Source organism: Phyllostomus discolor, chromosome 1, assembly GCF_004126475.2.
Source record: "Phyllostomus discolor isolate MPI-MPIP mPhyDis1 chromosome 1, mPhyDis1.pri.v3, whole genome shotgun sequence".
Taxonomy (NCBI): domain Eukaryota; kingdom Metazoa; phylum Chordata; class Mammalia; order Chiroptera; family Phyllostomidae; genus Phyllostomus; species Phyllostomus discolor.
In genome coordinates, this window is record NC_040903.2 from 4,601,034 (window position 1) to 4,615,054 (window position 14,021).

The window sequence follows — 14,021 nt, forward strand, 5'->3', positions numbered from 1 at the left end:
GTGGACAAAGCCAGAAAGCTGTGAATGAGCCTTAACCCCTTTCATCTCCCCTCACTCCAGTCAGCCACCCGGGCCTGCTGATTCTGCACCCGAGTGTCTCTCACTCCTGGTGGGCCCGCTCTGTTCCCACCTATGTGGTCCAGGCTGCCATCACTTGTCATCAGAGCCATGGCTAAGAGCGTCCAAACTCTGCTCTCTCCTTCCAGCCCCTCTCCCTTCAAGCCGTTCCCCAGTCCCTATCGTTCCAAGCACAAATCTAATCATGTCCCTCCCTGCCGGAACCCTCCTATGGCTCCTGTAATTCTCAGGACAATGCACTGCATCACCACGAAAACCCGTGCCGCCTCTTTCTGATGCTGCCAGGCTTTCCTCCTGCCCATAAGTGCCCGAGGTTAGAGTCACTTGAACTTGCTTCTAGTTCCCAAACATGGCAAAGTGGCCCCTGCTGCCAAGCCTCTGCTTAGCATTCTTTCCACTTGACATACTCTTATCACATGTCCGTCCAGAGAGTCCCCAGTGTTTTGGGTTATTGTGGGTGCCCAGGGCCAGTTGTCCTAAGTTCCCCAGCTCCATCACCAACTGGTTGTGTGTATGACCATGGGCAGCGTAATTTACCTTTCGTGCCTTGGTTTCTCCCCCTGTAAAAGGGCATAATAATATCTAGTTCACAAGATCCTTGAGAGAACTTATGCAGTTCATAAGTGTTGAGCATTAAGAACAGCGACTGGTCCAGAGAAAAGCACTATTCATTACCAAGGGTGTTGGAGTGTGGTTCCCTGGCTGGCAGCATCAGATCCCCTGGGAACACGTTTGAAATGCAAATTCTCCAGGCCCACCCAAGACCTCCTAAGCCAGGCACTGGAGACCCCGCCCAGCTGTGTCTGAGCTAGCCCTCCAGGTAGTCGTGATTGCATCTGAGATGAGAAGCACCGCGCCGTGGCTAGCACTCCTGTCAGTGTCAGCATCCGAGGGACCCAGTATCTTCGTCGGCATGAGTATTGCTGTAAATGTTGTTGCCCGCGCTGCAGATGCTCTCTGGGGTAGGTTTCTACTAGTGAGGCTCCCGGCTTGCAGATCATGGTACAAATGCAAATTTAAATCCACAGGTCAGTGCTCCACCGTGTACTTAAGTGGCTGCAAAAAGTAAATACAGTCTCATTCACCTTTGTGTAGGGCTGTCTGCTGGCCCACCTTCTCACCTACACTTCATCTTAAAAGGCTTTCTAAACTTAGCCAACCTGGTAAATATGGAGTGACATATTTTTGTGTTTTTAATTTATGTTTATCTGGTGAATTATGAGGTTCAAGGTCTTTTAATATATCAGAATATTTTGATATGACCATATTTCTCTCTTTTAATGTGTTAGTATAATGAGTTATCACAATAAACTAATGAACTAATTTTGAATTGCTGGATGAAATCTAATTTGGTCATGACAGATAATTTTATACAATACTGTATACATGTTTCTTAACCTTTACTTAGGATCATGTAAAAACATTGGGGTTGGGCATTTTCTTTGAGGGAATATTAACTATTGATATATTTTTAAGAGAATAAAATCATTTCCATTAGTCTATCATTTTTTATGTTTATAAATGGTGAGCTCACTGAGGTTTTCTTTTATTTCTTTAGATACTTTTGGAAATTTATATGTGTACACATGTACTGTATATATACACATACATATCTACATAGGTGTATGTATATATACATATGCACACACATACATGTATTATGGATTTGTCTATTTTGCCTAAATTTTCAAATTTATTAGCATAAATGTCTCCTTAATTCTCATAAACTCTGTTTATGATTTTAATCATCATTGCATCTGTAGTTATAGAATTTTTCAATCTTAATTTTTCATTTCTAATATTTTAAAGTGTGCTGTCTTTTTTTTCTTTGGTTAATCCATCCAGAGGGTTGTCTTAATTTTCAGCTTTTCAGAGTAGCGATATTTGTATCGGTGGATTTCCTAGTCAATAATCTGGACTCCTATTTTCATTTCTTTGTTCATGTCTTTAGTTAATTTTGGAAGCTTATTTCAGTTTTATATTTCTATATTTTCATATTAAAAATGATATCTTAAATTATTTTTTATTACTACTTAAGGCTATACATTTCCTGCTAATATTGTTTTAGAAGCATTCTACATGAACATTTTAAAATTTAATTTCTAAGTAGTTATCTTCTTTTTAAATTTATTTTTAGACAGAGGGGAAGAAAGGGAGAAAGAGAGAGAAAGAAACATCAGTGTGTGATTGCCTCTCGTGCTACCCCTACTGGGGACCTGGCGGCAACCCAGGCATGTGCCCTGACTGGGAATTGAACCAGTGACCCTTTGGTTTGTAGGCTGGTGCTCAATCCACTGAGCCACATGAGCCAGGACTAATTTCTAAGTATTTTCTAATTGTCATTATATCATAGTATTTAATGTATGGCTTATTTGAAGATTATATGAGTGTGTGTATTTTAATTACTAAATGCAAGAGATTTAAGGTCATTGCGGTTGAGTGGCAATCACCAGAGTGGGTGGGAAAGGGGCCGGGCTGGAGATGCCCGAGAGACTCTCTCAGCTTCTCAGCTGAGGCCTCAGTCTCGTCCCAAAGTGCAGCTGGCGTGAGGTCCCAGTAAGTGCGCCCAGGGTGCTGAGAACGCTGCCTGGCGTGTCATAAGATTTGTCTGGTTATTCACGTTGCTCTTTGTATTGGTAGTACATTGCTATTTGTTTTCCACTCAATCACAAGGTGGTCAAAATACTTAGTTTGTGTGGTACTCATTCTTTGAAATGGAGGAGTTTTTGCTTGCTTAAACAGTTCAGTAGAATATGATTAGTTTTTTGTCCATGCTCCATGTTCCACTTATAAAATATTTCACCTCCCCTTCTTTCTGAACACCAAGGTTTACCGCCTGTGCGTTTAGCCCACTGAAATCCTCCAGGCAGAGGGTCAGCGGGTATCTGCGGACTCCTTTGCCATCTGAGGTCAGCACAGGTGGGAACACACAGTTTCTTATCACTTCTGCCCACTAACAACTGGTTCCCTTATTCTGATTTCAGATATCAGATATGATACTGATTCATAGCAGTAACAATTTACCGAGCATGTACCTGCTGGGTGCCAAGAATTTTGCTACGATCTTCAGTTCTCTAAGGCTTATTTTCCTCGTGTGTACATTGGAAACAGATTCTAACGGGCGGTGTTATGAAATTAAAATAAGCAAAGAATATAACGTATTTTTGCACAATGAAACAATAATAAGAAATTGAAGAGCTAGGGTCCAATTCAGAATGTCTGACTTTAAATACCATGACGATAATCTCTACATTCTATTCCCGTGTAGCTCTATTTACCGGTGTAAGAAACTGAAGATGAAAAAGCAAAGTGCTTTTCCCTTAGTTCACATGCAGTTTAAGAAGTTGGAATAGAATCGGGTCTAACTTTGGAAACTCCAATTGACATTGTCTTTCTTTTGTGAGGCCGGAGTCTCTTAGGACCAAAAGAGCTTCTTCTAAATGCATAGATGAAACAAGGCATCGGGGCAGGGGGCGGGGGGAGTCACTGGCTAGGAAGAATGTCAGAATCGGAATCACAAAATGAATAAGAAAGAAAGGTAGAAAGTAGATGGGGAAAGAGGAGTCTAAGATATTTACAGTTTGACCTTTTCTAAATGAACTGTGGGAAACAGCCTACGAATATGGCTCCCGGTAACCCCTACGCCTTATAGCCAGGCCCTTGCACCTCCCTCTCCGGCAGAGCGTGGGACAGATTGAGTGCCCTGACAAAGTCGTGAATGGTGCTTTCATGATTAAGTCACAGAGAACTTCTGTCTTCCTAGCACTCTCTCCCTTTTGCTGAAACTATCTCTCACCCCTTCGTTGACCCACTTGGGTGGAGCAAGCTGCCGTGTTGTGACCTGCTGCAAGCTGAGGACCGTGAGTCAAGGCACCGAGGGAGGCCTCTGGCCAACAGCTCGTAAGGGGTTCCACGCAGCCACCAGACCCCAGAGTGAAGCCTGGAAGCTCCTTCCCCAGGCGAGCCCTTCAGATGAGGCTGCACCCTGAGCCAACGCCTTGATCGCAGCCTCGCAAGGAACCCAGAAGTAGAGGACCGAGCTGAGTAACGCTGGGATTCTTATCCCACAAAACACCTGAGATCCTAAACGTGTGCTGCTTTAAGCCACCACACACGGCAGCTCTTTGTTGCACAGCAATAGGTGATCTATAGGTGAGCTACGGCCAGGAGTGAGCCGAATGATAAACTTTTGTTGCTAAATGTGAAGGTATTAAAATAGTCGAAGTTTATCACTAATGAAAGAACCATCTCAGTCTACAGAGTGGTGTGAATGAACAAACAAAGCAGAAGGCTCACAGATACAGAGCACACACTGAGGGCTGCCCGACGGGAGGGGGTCTGGGGACTTGAAGAAAAAGGATGAGGGGATTGAGGAGCACAGACTGCAGTCACAGAACAGTCACGGGGACGTAAAGTGCAACACAGGGAGTGTAGCCCATAGTGTTACACTATGTTTGGTGCCAGAGGGGTGCCGGAAATATTGGTGGGACCCCTTGTAAAATATACAATTGTCTAAGCACGATACTGTACAACGGAAACTAATACAGATAGTATTGAATGTCAACTATAATTAAAGAAATTTTAAAAGTGAAAAAAATGTCTCCAGTAGTGAGTACCTGACGTTTGCTCAGTGCACATAATCAGTCTTTGACGCTGGGTGGCTATTGGAGAGACACCTTGCCTGGCCTCTCTCCGCTCTCAAACACTCCCCAGTGGGAATTCTGGCACTTTCCAGTACCAGCCATTCATCACACTTTGCATTTCACCTCTTACCCGAAGCACACTGTATTTCACGCGTCTCCTACTGTTTAGCTAGCTCAGCAGCGCGTTGTACCTGGCGGGCTTCATCCGGGTAGGATTATGCTCCATTTTAATCCCACTTAGTCTTGCACAGGGATGCGTATTGACAGGCTCATCTGTGAAAGTTTTTTATTATACCAGGTCGGAGTTACTGTCCCAGATTCCACCCCGCTAATTCCACGGGAGCCCGTGGGGAGTGACCTCTGCCTGGCTGCAGGTCCCTAGGACTCGCCTGCCTAAGGCAAAAGCAGACAGAGTCTTCTCACAGGCTCTCAGTGGACACAAGCTAGTTTTTCGAGTCCCGTGGTTTTCTGTAATTCTTCTCAATTCCACACGGTCCCCCTGAGGTCCATGGGGACGTTCGCATGCTTCGGTTACTTCTCCTAATGAAAGTATTAAAGGCTCCCTCTCTGGTTTCCTCTTGGGCCATTATCTCGTGTATTTCCTCTAGGTTCCCAATCTCTTCACCCAATTTATAATCACATACCAGTGCAGCTTGCAATGAGGTTTCTTGACAGGTTTCATTTAAAATGAGCAGCACAGATTTAAAAAAAAAAGCATTACTTGTCATCATCAACTTCATCATCATTATCACTAATAGATACTATTTACTAAATGTCCTTTATTGGTCAGTGGTTCTGCAGAGTTCGTTCTAAGCATTCATTATCTCATAATTATCTCTCTCCATCTCTCTCTCTCTCTCTTTTTTTTTTTTTTTTACAAATGAGGAGCCTGAGACACAGAACAGCTCTGACTGGCTCAAGAGCACATCACTAATTAGAGATGAGGCTAAGGCTCCATGGGACTTTCTCCCAGGGCTTTTTGTTCTGCAGTTGACAAAAGGGAAGACAGCGCATCCTCATGCAAGATTAAAAACGTTACAAAACTCGCTTCTGATTGGTTTACCTTTTGAAAACACCTCACTACCTCTCTTTTCTAAGTTTTCTTAGAGAAAGCCTCTCTGTTAATGATTTGGTTCTTCCTTCTGATCCCTTCCAAAGGATAACTGATGACTGAAAATTGCTCCATCCGGCCTGCAGACCTGGCATTTCTTCCCAGGAGAAGTGGCCGCAGAAGAGTCCCCAGGCAGATCAGACAGCCTTCCTGGAGTAAGGATGTTGCTGAACCAGTGGAAACCAAGGCTGTGAGTGTAACCGGCCCATTGGCTCACTGGGAGCTGCCATAAAAGACAACTGGGACCACTTGCAGCGCAAGAGTCCTGATACCCTGCAGCTCAGCAGCAGCAGCTCCTACAGTACCCCTCTGCGTGGAAACTGGGTGTCAGTGAGAAATGGAGGCTCATGGTCCTTCATGTTTCCCTCCTAAGTCACATGTTCTCACAGTGCTCCTTACACACCTCCACTTCAGGACCTGCCAATGTCTGGCAATTGATGGCTTGCCTGCCCTGTACTTCATTCAATACACAGGGAGCTCCCGAAGGACTGGGACCATGGCATCTGCCTCTCTCAACTCTGTAGTGCCTGGCACACAGTGGTCACTCCAGAAATACTTCTTGAATAAATATGAGGCCAGCTAGTGAATTTATCAGCACATAAGCGAACAGGTAAATAGACATTTAAAACGAAATTTCCCTTAAAGAAAGTACATTGAAAATAACAACAACTAACATGCATGGTGAACACTATCAGACTCTGCTCTATTAATTATTGCTTAGAGCTGATGGCTGCCTTCTCACGTAGATACTCTTATGAACCCCACTTCATAAATGAGCATCTGAAATTCAGCAAGGTCATACTTCCTGCCTAAGAGCAAAAGGACATTGAGGGCCCGAGAGCATCTGGAGGGCAGAACCTGAGGCATTTGCTGCCACGCCAGGTGACCCAGTGAGTCCTCATTCCCACGGCGACTGAGACATGAGCCGGCGAGGAGGGAGCCCGGGGTGCTGGCAGGACGGAAGAGCATCCTTTGCGCTCTCGAGTGCGTCACACCATGGCACCCTACTAACAAAACCCGTCCAAGGAAAGCAGAGGCTGGGTGGGAGCTCAGATTCTCTGCCTTCAACTCCATTATATTTTCCAGATAAATCTCATCAAGTTATGGTCAAAATGAGAGACGACAGGGAGTAATGGGGGGAATCAATATTCATTTAATATCACACTGAGCATCTGGAACACCGCTGGGATGCTTTCTTTTTATTAAATCCTCATGATAACCCTGAAAAATGCATTTCCTCCCCTCTAACCTCAGCCAAAGTTAAGGTTTAAAGAGGCCAGGGAATGAGCTTAATGTCACAGGGGGATAGGTGCAGAGCAAGAATTCAATGCAAGTGTGCGACTCTCAAATCCATACATTTTGCAAGATGTCATGCTTTTTTTCCCCCAAAATGGAGCTTAAAATTGGCTTTTTATTAATGTGTGCATCTGGGTGAACAGGAACCACCATAGCCAAGGCAGAAACAAACAGTAAAAATAAACCCTTGGTGAGTTTATTTGACTCACTCTGCGGGATGAGTCACCACGAGAGATAAAGGCAGAAGCAGAGAGAGAAGCTGACCCGTCCCCCACCGCCTCCACCACCCCCACCGGCCTCAGGCACCGAGGGGCCCGCGTGGGGCTCCCCCTTTGGAGATGCGAGTTTTGTACTTTGTACAATCACAGGGAGGCCGCCTGTCTGTGACAGCGTTTCTTTCCTGTTTTGAAGTGTGTTTTTGTAAGCTTTTGTTACATGGTTCCGTTATTTCAAGTTTGCTGATGGCTCTGGGACCAAAATAGGCTGCTCTGAAAGGCACAGTGAGAGCGATCGCTAACTAGGGCGTCCGGCAGGCAGTGAAATTCTGACATGCCTCCGGGTCTGAATGTCACCTTCAACGCTCCTGCTCTTGATTGGAGTTCCGCGTGCGAATGTCTTTCTTTCTCTGAGATTGCATGTGACCCTTTTCTTAGGAATCAGACACATAGTAAATACCATGTATTGATTTAAGAGGAGGGAGATATTATTTCTGTAATGTGCAAAATACACGGCCTTGTGCAGATGGCTCCTGCAGTCCCGGGGCCGTAGCGTGTCACCTGTGCATGACGTCTGAGGGGGATTCTGGGCGGCAGTGAGCCAGCACCCAGCACCCAGCAGAGTGCATGGGACCGAGCTGGCAATCAATGATATTCCTTTGTGTGTTACAGTGTCTTATGGAAGAGTCCCAATTGTGGATCCAGTAAATTCCGGAAAGCATATGCTGTTGGTGACTTTTATGGAAGAATGCTCATATTGAGAATTCCACCTTCTGTTCTTCTGTTTGGTCAGGTTCATCATATTTGGTGAAAATGAATTATTAAGCAACTAAAGGTAATGAAAACAAAACTCTAAAAATTAATTGGGTCATAATTTAAAGCAAAGTGGAGTCTCTGTCCTTGCATTATGATTTTAGATTCCATGGAAACACTAATGATAATGGTGATCATATCATTGGTAACAGTAATGATAATAGATAATAGCAATGGGAGGGAAAATAAGCATTAATGGGAATATACCGCATGTTAGACCCTGTTTTAGTCATTCATATATGCTAATTTAAAAATAATCTTGCAAATTAGGTACTTTAGGCTAATGACAATTGTGAGTTTTTCTTAAAAGATCTTTGAACTAAGAGAGCAATAAACTAAGTTAAAACAATAGCAGGAAGTAGTAATTCTTAAGCTGCACAAAATTAACAGTAGATAAATAAGTGAAATAATAACTATGAAGATAATGACAATAAACACTATGGGCAAGAGCATGCTCTGTTTATATTGCACCAAGCACTGGGTTAACTGATTTACATAAATTATACTATTTAAAAGTTATGTCAACTGCATAGAGGTTGCACCTGATTGTGGAAGGAGATGTTGAATGTGGGGTCTATGAATTTGAGGCTGTGGATTCTGTGGCCAAGGGGTGATTATGCTCTGTGCTCACCAGGCAACAGTGGGATACCTATTTCAGCCTCCCTCCTCACTTATTTGGGTTCCCTTCAAAACAACATTGAGATAAAGATTTGCTTGCTGGTTGTATCTTTGGGAAGTGATTTCAGAATGTAAGAGTAAAACAGGGCCGGCAGTGAGGCAATGAAAGGGAAAAAATGAATGAAATATGCATAGTGAACTGGTCACCGGAATCAGAACTGGGTCTCGGTTGCACTGTGGGCCACACAGAGTCCTCTTACTTAGCCCTCTCCCTCCAAAGATGCAAGTCTGTGCCATTTATCTATCAATTCCATGCCCTCGTGATTGAGGGGCCCTGTGGAAGCAACATCTTCCTGTTGAGACTTTCAGTCTCCCCAGCATGTGGGCTGACACGGCATCAGAAAAAACCCTGAGGCAGGAAAGCAAGGGATGCTGAGACTCCTGCTTGAGGGAGGCCACAGTCAGCATGCATGGGGCTATCTACTAGGATTGCGTGAAAGGAGAAGAAACAGGACACAGCGTGCCAACAGCATCTGCTGCCTCTTGCAAGCTCAGCTCTGATCATGCCTGCGTGAATTCCATCCTGTCCCTGACTCTTCAAGGTGGCAGCCAGACATAAGCTCTAAACAATAACCCTTTTAATATGTCATGAGACAAGCCAGGGTACCACACTATTGCAGGTGCTCCTGAGGCTGTGACTGACACTCATCATCTCCCTTTTCCATCATCCAACTCACATTTCCCTCACCCTCAGCCAAAGCACTTCAGAAACTTGAAGGTACTCACATGTTGGAGTGATCCAGACCATCATCCCAATCAGGCCTCCCCACATCGGGCAAGATTACTGCAGCTGACTGGTCCTCTTATCACAGGCTCAGAAGCACCAGACTATGACCCTGAATCCTGAGGGAACCCCCTGATTCCATTTTCTAGCTGCAACCTTACTTCCCCCATAAAGATCTGGTCAGTTACCTTAACCAGTGTGACAGTCCTTGGTTATGATTATCCATTGGAATGAAGAGTATAAAGTGAGCAGATGGCAGTCATAGTGCATGTTTGGGCACATGCTTACTGTGATCCGTGATTGTGACCGGGAGCACAGTGTTGGCAAGTGGGTCACTGGGAGTCACGAGAGAGGCCAGTCCTACTTTCACCCATAGACTCCTGAACTGTGAATTCCATTTATTGAGAACAAATTACCCTATGCCCATTATTGCTTCCAAGCAGGTACATATCCTGAAGGCGAGCATTCCAACATGCAAAGCATTGTCCTCAAATGGTGCTTTAGCTCAGCCTTTCAGAGATCTTCCTAGCATTCTATCAGGCTGTTGCTTCTAGATGGTGAAGGCTGTGGTGGGACCAGTGGGTCCTTTTGATGTGTATCTATGGTTACATTTTCTTTTCAATAAAGTTAACTCTCTGGTCTGAGCCAATGTGATGTGAGATCCCATGTTTATTAGTCGGGAACTCTTTACTCCCTTGAAACCTGCTTCTGGAAGAGACACTGGGGTTGGGGAAGGTAAATTTATATCTATTTACTCTTTCAGAAAGATAGCTTTCAGCCTTGCCAAACATTGGCTGAAACATAACCAAGTTACCAAGGAGCAGGCTGGACTCAAGGGGAAGAACTACACTGAGGATCTGGAGTCCATCTCTATTGCTAACCATCTGCCCATACAGAAGTAGAAGAGCCTGCATTAAGTTTGAAAAGAATCCAGGCTGCCAGACTCAGTGCACAGCCTGTATCCCTATTGCCATGGTAATGCCCGCTGTGGGCCCTCTGTCCAAGCACGAGGAGGACTCGGGGCTGGTGATGTCATCCTGCTTACCTGGTTGGCTGTTCAGTGGTTGTGATGTGGCTATTTGCTGGTGGGCATTAACACGAGATACAGACATCTGTGTCCCCTGTTCCCACTTCCATGTGTCCATGGGCATGTGTCTCCCCGATCTCTTTGTCCCTGATTTCAGTTTTTCTCCTTCCAGGTTCCTACTGGCTAGCTAAGCCATTTATCACCATTCAGAACTCTGCAGTAATCCTATAGCTGAGCAGTTTCTCTCCCCACATAAAGTTGAGCAATTTCACTTTCTGGGTCTGCTGTCTCTTTAGGGCAGCAGCTATCACTACATCCACCAGCCACAATCAATTCGCTAAGGCCATGGCACCTTGAGAGGGTTTTGGTGACCATGACCATCATTTGCCTTGGTCTGTGCCTGCCATGTGCTCCCTCCTGTCCACACATCACCCGACAGCAAGCACACCGTTTCTGCTTTCCAGATTTTAACAGTGACGATGGCAGGGAACACTTTTTTTTCACTTTTGCCACTGAGCAACCAGTGAGTTTGCCACTAGAAACTGTATTTGTGCGAGGTGCTGTTCCACTGCTTACGATGGAAGTTGAGCCAAATCAAGACTCCCATAGCACACCATCAGCAGCATAACTCAGGCTCCACCCGTCAGTTTTACCAGAGTTTAAATGTTCACTTATTGGTGCAGAGAGGTATATACTATACAAACATTACTTTCTGTGGTTCATAAAATAGAATGTTCCATAGTGGTTGAGGTAGGAGCACCCAATGGCAATGTTATACAGGCATGACCTTCACTCAGGCATGACCTTGACTCAGATTTTGGCTGCCAGGTCCCTTTGGTCCCTGCCCATTCTTCAGGCCTTGTTTTCCATCCTCCCTTGATTCTTTAGTGAGTACATATCTTTATAACATTTTCTTTTCTGCTTACATTAGAGTCTTTGTCTTATCCACCACCAACACCCTTGTTAAAAGAGTGTCCAACCCAATTTTATTCAGAGACAAATGAACCCATCAAACTGGGCAGAAGTATAGCTACAAGCGAATTAGGGATGCCATCACAATTTAGTGGAAAGAAGACTAGACTCTGAGTTAGAAAATGTTAATAATGACAATAGAAATAGGTCTTAATAGTATTGGCTTGTACTAGCATATGGCTCTACAATCCTTAATTCTTTCAATTCTAGATCTTGCTTTGTATCTTTCTAATTGTGTAGTGTGCTGGTACATGTTTGAAAACATTTCAGAATAGAAAAAAACCTCAATTTGTAGCATTTTCTCAGCTTCCACCGTGTAAATACTTCTGTGATAGCCAATCTCAAGCTATCAGTTTGACATCGCTGGGGGCGGAGTTAGGAGCAGGCGTCCACAATCGGCTCCCATAAGCTTCCGTGAGTGACCTCCAATGCGCCACTACGAATGACTGGTTGAATCGACCTTCTCAGATTCAGCTCCTCCACCTTCAATACCAAGAATAAATAGGTGAGCTCTAGGTTTCATGCCTGGAGTAAAACCGCATAATTTTAATTGTGAACACAGGGTTGTACGGAAGATAAATTAAGCACCATCCCTTTGATCAAAATATTTGGTAAGATTTGTGGATTCACTGTCAACAGGATCAGCTGTAAATACTTTTGTATGGGTGTATCATGACAAGGAATGTACTATGATTAAATCTTCATTTTTAAATAGAAAGGATGAAGTATGTTTCTGCACCAGAAATCCCATTGCCGGCTTGCTGGAAGTTCGCAGAAGCAGTATTTTCAGTTGACTGTGTGCGTGGTGGGCGAGGGCCCAGGAGGGAAGGCCAAGTGCTGGGGGTGCTGCACCAAGTAGGAGACAAGGGGGGCAAGGTAAAACCGATGCTTAACTCGGCTGACCTCAGGAGTCTCGTCTCACACTCTGGAAAATATTTAAGTCAGTTGAGAGATCATCTCGATGAACTAAAATAAGTTAATTTAAATGTTTGGATGACATGCTGTCACCCTAATAAAGTCACCTGTGCCAGCCTACTCAGCACCTTCTTCCAATCCTTCTTCCTGATAGAACTCCATTCTCGACAAGTGTAGACAGCTCAGTGCTCGGGAACTGGAGGAAAAGAACCCTCCACAAAGCCCTGGGTGGAGGATAAGTCATCTGGGATAAAAGTGTTTTGATTAGTTTAAGCCAGTATGGGTAATTTCCACTCCCACTGCCACCAGTGAATTTGGGCACGGTACCTGCATCTGGCTACTGAGCTGAGAGGAGACTCTGTTGAAAGATTCTGGAGAAGTTGTCCCTACCTTTAGAAAGGGATGAAGTAAAATATCATCATTTTATAATCCCCGAAAGCTGTTTTCACTGCTTGGAGTTGGAATAGTCATCTTGGAAAAATAAGGGGGTGAGATGACAATCCAGTGTGCCAGTGGTGACAGACAGAAAGGGAGAAAGAAACAGGACTCTTGATGATGTCACGGAGTCCTGTTATGTCAGAGGCCACTGCACTAACTGATCTTAGAACAGTCCTACTTTGGGTCCTTCTGTTATGTCAAATAAGCCTTTTCTTGTAAGTCACTTCCAAATTGTCTAATCTTCTACTTGTACATATCTTAAACCTAGTTTTAGTTATTCTTTGACTATCCAACATGGTCTTTCATTCCACTTATACTTAGTGTAATCAAGTCATTTGAACGGATGTTGATGGACTTCAGCATTGGAAAGAAAAAAAAGCATGCCACTGGGTAGAGATAACTTAGTGGAGGGGTGCTCTATTTCCTTAGTATGGTCAAAGGTTTCCTAAAGGACTTGGCATTAGAGCGAATTGTGAATAATGAGAAGCCACCAACTTGTAGAGATCTTGATGAAAGTATTAAAAGAAGGGGAAAAAGGCAGTGAACTTAAAGGGCTTAAGTTGTAAATAAGGTTGGTATGTGTACAGAGAGAAAGAAACGGCAACTTAATGAATATGATTCTAAGTGGAAAGAAGTTGGTCCTACCTGAAACAGGCAAAAAATGAAGGTAGGATGAAACTCTTTGCAAGGCTTTGAAAAAATAGTCAGCAAAGGAAAATGGCCTGAAAGGCAGCAGATGAGGTAATCCCAGCTTACTACCTTGAGGAAGTGTCTAGCACTTGGTGCAGGAAGTGGGAAGCCGGCCAGAGTTTGGCGGCCTCTGTGAGTCAAGGAGACAGAACTGGGACTCCAGGGTGCCCAAAAGAACTAAGAATTTACAAGACGAAATATTGGAGAGGTGAGAACTGCACAGAGAGACCACTTGGGAGGTTTTCAGAGATTGCCTCGGAAATATTCAGCTAAGCAGTGATCAGCAGGCGTGTGTATGAGGAAACTACTAGAAGCCAGGTAGAGAGGTCACCCCAAAGAACTAGAGCCCAGCACCCACACGGTTTTGGACACCATGATTGTTCCTACCAGCCGTGCCGGAAGACTCCCAGATTCACAGGGC